This window comes from Octopus bimaculoides, chromosome 11, assembly GCF_001194135.2.
Source record: "Octopus bimaculoides isolate UCB-OBI-ISO-001 chromosome 11, ASM119413v2, whole genome shotgun sequence".
NCBI classification, from domain to species: Eukaryota; Metazoa; Mollusca; class Cephalopoda; order Octopoda; family Octopodidae; genus Octopus; species Octopus bimaculoides.
Genome location: NC_068991.1, coordinates 28,415,164 through 28,422,849, shown reverse-complemented (window position 1 = coordinate 28,422,849; position 7,686 = coordinate 28,415,164). Strand labels below are relative to the sequence as shown.

Here is a 7,686-nt window from a genome sequence, read left to right as displayed (position 1 = left end):
TCATATATATATATATATATATATATATATATATACATATATATATGTGAGTGTGTATATATGCATGTATGTATGTGTGTGTATCTGTGTATGGGTCTCCTTGACGTGACATTATATAATAATTGTAAATGAGAATCCCTATCATACAAGTGATATCCTTCATTTCCAATCTTCCATGAAAATATGTTCATCCACAGGGAAACATTATGTTAGTTGGAAGCAGGTGAGGATTGGTGACAGGAAGGTCATCTGGTTGTAGAAGATCTGCTTTAGTGAATTCTGTCTGACCTATGTGAGCATGACAAAATGGACATTGAAATGATGATGATGACGACGATGACAACAACGATGATGATGATGACAATGATGACGACAATAATGACAACAACGACTCTGATAGCTTGACATGTCTTCTCAAGCAGAACAAATCACCATAAGTCTTGGCCATAAACATTTCTGATAATATTAGAAACTAATATTTGAAGAGGAAAGGAAGTGAGCTGGCAAAATTGTTAGAACATCAGAAATAATCTCTGCAAAATTTTTTACAGCTCTTTACTTTCTGGTATCAAATCCCACTGTGGTCAATTTTGCCTTTCATCCCCATGGATTTGAAACCATTATATGAAGAGGAATGTGCTACTCTCTTGTAAGTTTGCTCAAAAGGCAGGAGTATGTGGTCAGAATGAGCCGCACAAATTGATCCACTCTCAGCCTGTGCTTGAAGGTCAAATAGCACAGCTGGAGAAGGGCACTGCTGCTGCTGCCATCACTACTGCCACCACCACCACCAATTTGTCCTCTAAATGTCTGTCTCCAAATCTGTTTCTCTTGTGGTAAATAAAGATAGTTTTAATGATAATGATAATAGCAGCAACAATAACAGTGGCAACATTTGCTTGGAGTCAGGCATCTTAAATTGTTCTCATAGTGGTTATGTTAAAGCTAACACAAACAGAACAAATAAAGTTTTTATACTTAACACAGTTCCAAGAAAAAAAAAGTAGTTGGGAGAATTTTGGAAGACTAAACAGTGTTTCTTTGCCAATGGGTTTAACCCAAAAGAGAGCAAAGAAAAAAAAATATTTATGCGTTAGAAAAGATGGTACTTGACAGAATCTACCTCCAGAACAAAAATTGCAACAAGCAATTTGGGACATCTCAGAAGAAATTTTCTCAATTGAGAAAGGAAGAAAAGTCATGGCACTATCTGCTATATGTGTATTTTCAAAAATGAAGACTCAGCCACAATACAGGCTGAAATTGATACACATACCTTCACCTATCTATTTATTTCCCAGTTCATGATATGAAGAAGTGATATAGATCTGTGTCTAGTCTTCCATTTTGTATTGCAATATGGGTGAGTGGTTTGGCCGGCGAGTTGGTAAAATTGTTGGCATACTGGGCAAAACGCTTAGCAGCATTTTGTCCATCTTTATGTTCTGAGTTCAAATTCTGCTGAGGTTGACTTTGTCTTTCATTCTTTTGGAGTGGATAAAGTAAGAACCAACTGAGCACTGAGGTTGATGTCATTGACTTAGCCCCTCCCACCAAACTTGTTGGCCTTGTGTCAAAATTTGAAACCAATATGCTTGAGTGGTTAAAGCAGAGCTAACTAGAAATAACATCATGAGGCCAGGGTGTGTTGGAATGGGTTTGCTGGTCTTGATGACCTCTGAAGGCCACAAAGCCTTATTAAAACTGTGCCCAGTTGAGGGCATCAAGACAAAGGGCAAAGGGCATCAAGACAAAGGGCAAAGGGCAAAGCCTAATTGCTGCATTTGTTGAAGTATGAACCACCCTAAAGCTTTTTGTCTTGAAGAACTAGAGTGACCAGGCTAGAAAATGGGGAAGGAAAACCATGGAAACCAGCTGGGACACCAACAGAAGTAACAAACCCTTGTTTCCAGAGCAAGTTTAGAAACAAGTGAGTAAATAACATGTCCTTTAACAGTGGTAACCATTGGTACTTCATCAGTGTGTGATGATGAAGAAATAATGGTTGCTGAGGAAAGTGTACTAATTGTTGAATAAAATGCAAAATCTAAAAAAAAAAAAAGAAAGAATAAAAGAAAATTTTTTAAAAAAACTGAAAGGTCAACACGAAACAAACAAAAAGGCAAGGAGAAATAAGTTTTACAAAACAACAATGATGTCCACCTTAAAAAAATAATGAAGAAGGTGAAGAAAAGAGACAAAGAGCTGAGTTTCACCATTCTTCAAAAATCAAACTATCAATTTATAAGATGGAAGAATCGCGAGCACTCTAGGCAAAATGCTTAACGACATTTTGCTTGTCTTTCTGTTCTGTACCTTTCATCTCTTTTGGGGTTGATAAAATAAGTATCAGTTGAAGACAGGGGTTGATATAATTAACTTACTCCACACACCTGAAATTACTGGCCTTGTGCCAAAATTTGTAACCAATATTTTATGAGAAATATGGTCACATAACAAACAAACGTTCCTGCATTACTTTCAGGCCAAAGGTTGTGGTCATCTTCTGAAAATGTTTTTGGTCTGGCACAGCTACATGATGAGAGGTCAGATTGTAGGGTAAGTCCATTTGCCTTTCTCAAGCACTCTTTTCTTCTTTGTCTGTTGGTTATACCAAAAGAATAACATGATGGATGGAGCCTAAAAGGACAGGTCTTTTATCAACTGTTCTAGATAATAAGTGTGTGCCACTATGGGATTGCATGATTTACCAGAAATAGCAACCAAATCAGACTTTACCGCCTTAAAAAATGAGCATCCACTTTTACATTGCTAGGATGGGGTTACATGAATATATCCTTGAGGTATTGTTCTACAGCCAGATGGTCTTCCTGCCACTAACCCTTACCTGTTTCTCAAGTAAGGGATCTCTTTTTTCATGTCTTTGAAGGAGCACAGTGAGTGAATGATTTGTTGACAGAAGTGACAGCAAGAACACTGATCTTATGTATAAATGTAGTGTAGCTGGCTACAAGTACCTCCGAGAAAGAACACAGTATGTATATGTATTTATATATATATATAAATAGGATATCAGTTTTATTGTGAGTTCTGTAAAGTTCAATGATTCAGGCTGTAACACATTGAACATTGCAATATGTATAAGGACGGTTTCTAATTTAGGCCCTAAGTTAGCAATTGTTAGAGGAAGGGCTTGGTCAATACTATTGATCCCCATTACTACTTGACGGGTACTTATTTCATAACCCTTTTACAGTGGAAATCAGATATAGCTATTCAAAATTTCATTACCTTTAACTGCAGAAAGCAGTTTTATAAACCAATCTAGGTTTTGGGAAATGCCATGTTTGAAGCTACATTTAGTGATATTCTGGGCTTTTATTCTTAAGTCATTTGACTGTGGTCATGATGGAGCACCACCTTAAAGGGTTTTTTAATTCTATCAGTCTATTTTGCTGAACCGCTAAGTTAAGGGGACATAAACACACCAACATCGGTTGTCAAGTGATGGTGGGGGACAAACACAGGCAGAATGACACGTACACATAACTCTCTTTTTACTCTTTTACTTGTTTCAGTCATTTGACTGTGGCCATGCTGGAGCACCGCCTTTAGTCGAGCAAATTGACCCCAGGACTTATTCTTTGTAAGCCTAGTACTTATTCTATTGGTCTGTTTTGCCGAACTGCTAAGTTACGGGGATGTAAACACAGACACACAAGCACGCACACACAAATATATACATATATATACGACGGGCTTCTTTCAGTTTCCGTCCACCAAATCCACTCACAAGGCTTTGGTCGGCCCGAGGCTATAGTAGAAGACACTTGCCCAAGGAGCCACGCAGTGAGACTGAACCCGGAACCATGTGGTTGGTAAACACGCTACTTACCACACAGCCTCTCCTGTGAATATGTATAGATAAATGTATACATATATATATACAATGGGCTTCTTTCAGTTTCTACCAAATCCACTCACAAAGCTTTGGTCAGTCTGAGGCTATAGTAGAAAACATTTGCCCAAAGTGCCATGCTGTGGGACTGAACCTGGAACCATATGGTTGGAAAGCAAGCTCCATACCACACAACCATGATTGCATATAGTTTATTGAGGCAATGTGGTTTGCAGAAAATACCAATTCTATTTTTTTTTTATCTTTGGTAAATATTTAACATCATTGCGAGAATAAATTTAAAGGATTAACCCCCAAATGGTTGGAAGGCAAAGATGATCACAGCAGAATTTGAACTCAGAACAAATGCCACAAATTATTTTTCCAATACTCTAATGACTCTGCTAATCTGCCCCATGTATGTGTGCATGTGTGTGTGTATGTGTATGTATCTGTGTGTGTGTGCATGTATCTCTATATGAATATATATGTATATATATATATAGTATATACCTGATATATCTCCATAGTTGCAGAGGTCTTGTCTCCTGTAAGGTTTTCTATTCTATTATCAAAAAAAAAAACAAAAAAAAAACAAAAAAAAAACATAATTATTGATAATGATACAATATTGAAATATTGAATATGTATGTGTGTGTCTGTGTTATAGATGTAAGATGCTCTAGGAAGAGCACAGTTGATACAGGGGTATACTTGTGGTGGTGGAGGGGGAAGAGGAAAGCAGAAGTGTAGATTCTGGTCACATGGTTGAATGATGTAGGTTAGAGTTGAGATATGAAAGTGCCACTGCACATGACTAGATGCAGTGGTGGCGGTGCAGCAGTGAGTTGATGCGCATGATGATTGCAATGGTGCAGAGGTGACTTCATGCATGAGGTGGGTAGGTGGTGGTGGTATGATGCACTAGGCAGTAGTTGCATTGGTGACTTGATGCATGAGGTGGTGGTGTTGTGTGGGTGTTGTGGTGCTGTGGTAATTTGATGCACTAAGTGGAGGTTTAGGTGGTGCAGCTGCAGTGGTAATACCGGTAATGATGTAGTGATGACTTGATGCACGAGCTGGTGGTGTAGTGGCCGTGGTGGGTAGCATTGATGGAAAGGCGGTGATAATGCCATTATGGAGGTAAAACTATGTGGCCTGGTGATTTGGGCTGCTAATCAGCTCATGATAGTAAAATCAAAGGTTCAATCCTTGGCCCAGCTGGTGCATCGTTTCTTTGAGCCATGCACTTTATTTCACATTGCACCAGTCTTTTCAGCTGCCAATCAGCATCAGCTGGTTGCTGGGGGGATGCCTCATAGATGCTTTACTAGGCCAAGAGTGTGTCTATGCCTGTTTGCTGTTACATAAGCACTTAAATCAAATGCAACATGGTATGTATGTTAGACTCTCTTGCAAGTCATGACTATCTGGACAGAGGTGGTGGTGACTTGATGCAGTGTGCAGTGATGGAGTGGAAAGTGCAATGATAATTTGATGCACTAAGTGATGATGCAGAGCTGATTTGCATGTAGCAGTATGTGCAGTATGTGGTCGTGGTGGTCTTGGAGTAGTAAGCATAGCAGTGACTTCTTCATGCAGCGAGGTGGCGGTACTTTTGGACTGGTAAATGCAGCAGTGACTTGTTGCAGTATGATGTGGTGTTGGTGGTGATCTTGGAGTCGTCGGTGCAGCATTGATGAGCTACACTGTATTGTTGTTGCTAGTCTTGGAATGATAAATGCAACAGTGATTTGTTGCAATATATGGTAGTAGCAGTGATGTGCAGCATGACACAACGATGCAGCATCCAGAACACAAATAAAGGAAGGATTTCGAATATAGATTTATTTATACAAACGCAGAATATAAACATGCAGTTCACCGCTGTCTTTCACGCACACACACACGCATATATTACATAAACAGACAAATATATTTAGGTATAAAAAAAACGTTTAATTGTACACTAACGTATGTTTTAATTAAAACGCACATTTAGTTTATTTATATGCACACATGTAAATACCAAAATATGACCATATGCGTAAGTACACGCACACAAATACATACATACATACCTACAAATGTACACACACACACACAAACACGCACACATATGCGTATAAAATATGTTACACTGCATGCGTATAAAATGTGTTGTTTCGATGCATTTTGAAAAAGTCAATCGTTGGCTCGACGAGTGAACAGGCACACGAGAAATGTTTGTATGTGTGTACGTATGTGTATATGAATGTGCATGTATGTATGTATGTATGTGTGCATGTGTAGTTACATGTATCGGAATGTACGTTTGTATATATGTATGCTCATGTATGTGTGTGTGTGTATATATATATATATATATATATATATATGCAAACATGAATGAATATAAGTATATGCATATATATATATATATATATATATATATATATGTTGTTGCTTAGACCCAGATCAGCCTTGATCGACCAAGATTTTTGAAACTATTCCACATGTGACCACTTTTTCCTTTTGCATTCCAAGGGATAAGCATCTCTGCTTCTAGGCATCCAGTTACGGGTCCACTGCATTACCTATGGCAAGAGGTACAATGCAGGGTCCAAGCAACTCGGTGGAATAAATACTACAGGGTAATATTTGTTCGATGCATCGAAAGAATCGGTAATTTTTTGCTGATGTGTCTAACTTTTGCTGGAACACAAGCATATACAATACAATATAATATAATATAATATAACATAACATAATATGTTATATTATACACACGCACTCAAGCACTGGTCAACTCGATGCTTAAGAGATCCGTGGAGTGATATCGAACCTAGAACTACACAGATACGAAACGAACTTCTTGACTACACAGTAATGCCTGCATCCATTTCATTGCATCTGGCTATGATTTCCAGCAAATTGAGTGGCCACATTGTGACTGCCTCCTTGGAGCGTGTGATGTGTGTGTATGCATGTGCCTAAACATGAATGAGAGTATGTATATATGCATGTGTATAAACATGAATATGTGATTACATATGCATGTGTTTAAGCATGACTATGTGTATGCCTATAGGTTTATAAGCACGGATGTATGTATGTATGTTCGCCTGTCTTTAAGCATGAATGTGTGTATAAATGCATGTCCATATGCATGACTGAATGTGTATAAGCATAAGCATGAATGCGTATATGCATGTTTCAGTATGAATGATTAGACGCACGCGCGAACGTGCGTGTGTACGTGCATTTGTGTGTCAGCATGACAGTGTATATGCATGTGCTGGGTTAGTTTAACAATACCCTTGTTACAACGCAGTTACGGTACGCTGCTGTCAATACTTATCATTGTCTAACAACGGTGACATTAAATATAATAAAGAATATAAAAAGACTAGATTAAACATCTACCGTAGTTCCAGGCCATTGCCAAGTCCAATCCTCACAGCAATATTAAATATATGGAATTTGCACGTACATTAAACAATTTCGGTCATTTTACGAAATTAAATTTTCTTAAAACCAGGAAAAAATGCAAATTTTTACACCCTTTTCTTTCTTCATTAAAAAACTTCAGTTAATTAATTATAATGAATCAGACACTGGAACAAACTGGCTCACCACCCTCCCTTAGTGCCCTAAGCACGTGCTTTATCTTTGTTTAACGACTAAATGCATAAATATGAATGAATATATTTGCAATAAATGTTTGTACGTAAATATGAGTATATGTATGTGCATAAATATGAATGTGTATCTATGCATAAGTTTTTTGCATGTGCTTGCGAGCTTACATAGGTATGAATGCTTGGGACAAAGTTTCCCTGTTAGAA

At 37.9% G+C, this 7,686-nt stretch overlaps 1 protein-coding gene across 4 annotated transcripts in view; it reads right to left on the bottom strand.

Moving 5' to 3' along the window:
- Positions 1-7,686, bottom strand: part of LOC106875245 (uncharacterized) — a 27,868-nt gene that overhangs the window by 18,310 nt on the left and 1,872 nt on the right. For 2 of the 4 annotated variants that reach the window (XM_014923312.2, XM_014923311.2), the window contains exon 2: positions 4,373-4,424. The exons of the other annotated variants lie outside the window; for them this stretch is intronic. The gene's annotated coding sequence lies outside the window, so the exon portion shown is untranslated. The remainder of the gene's footprint in view (positions 1-4,372; positions 4,425-7,686) is intronic. 4 annotated transcript variants of the gene reach the window in all.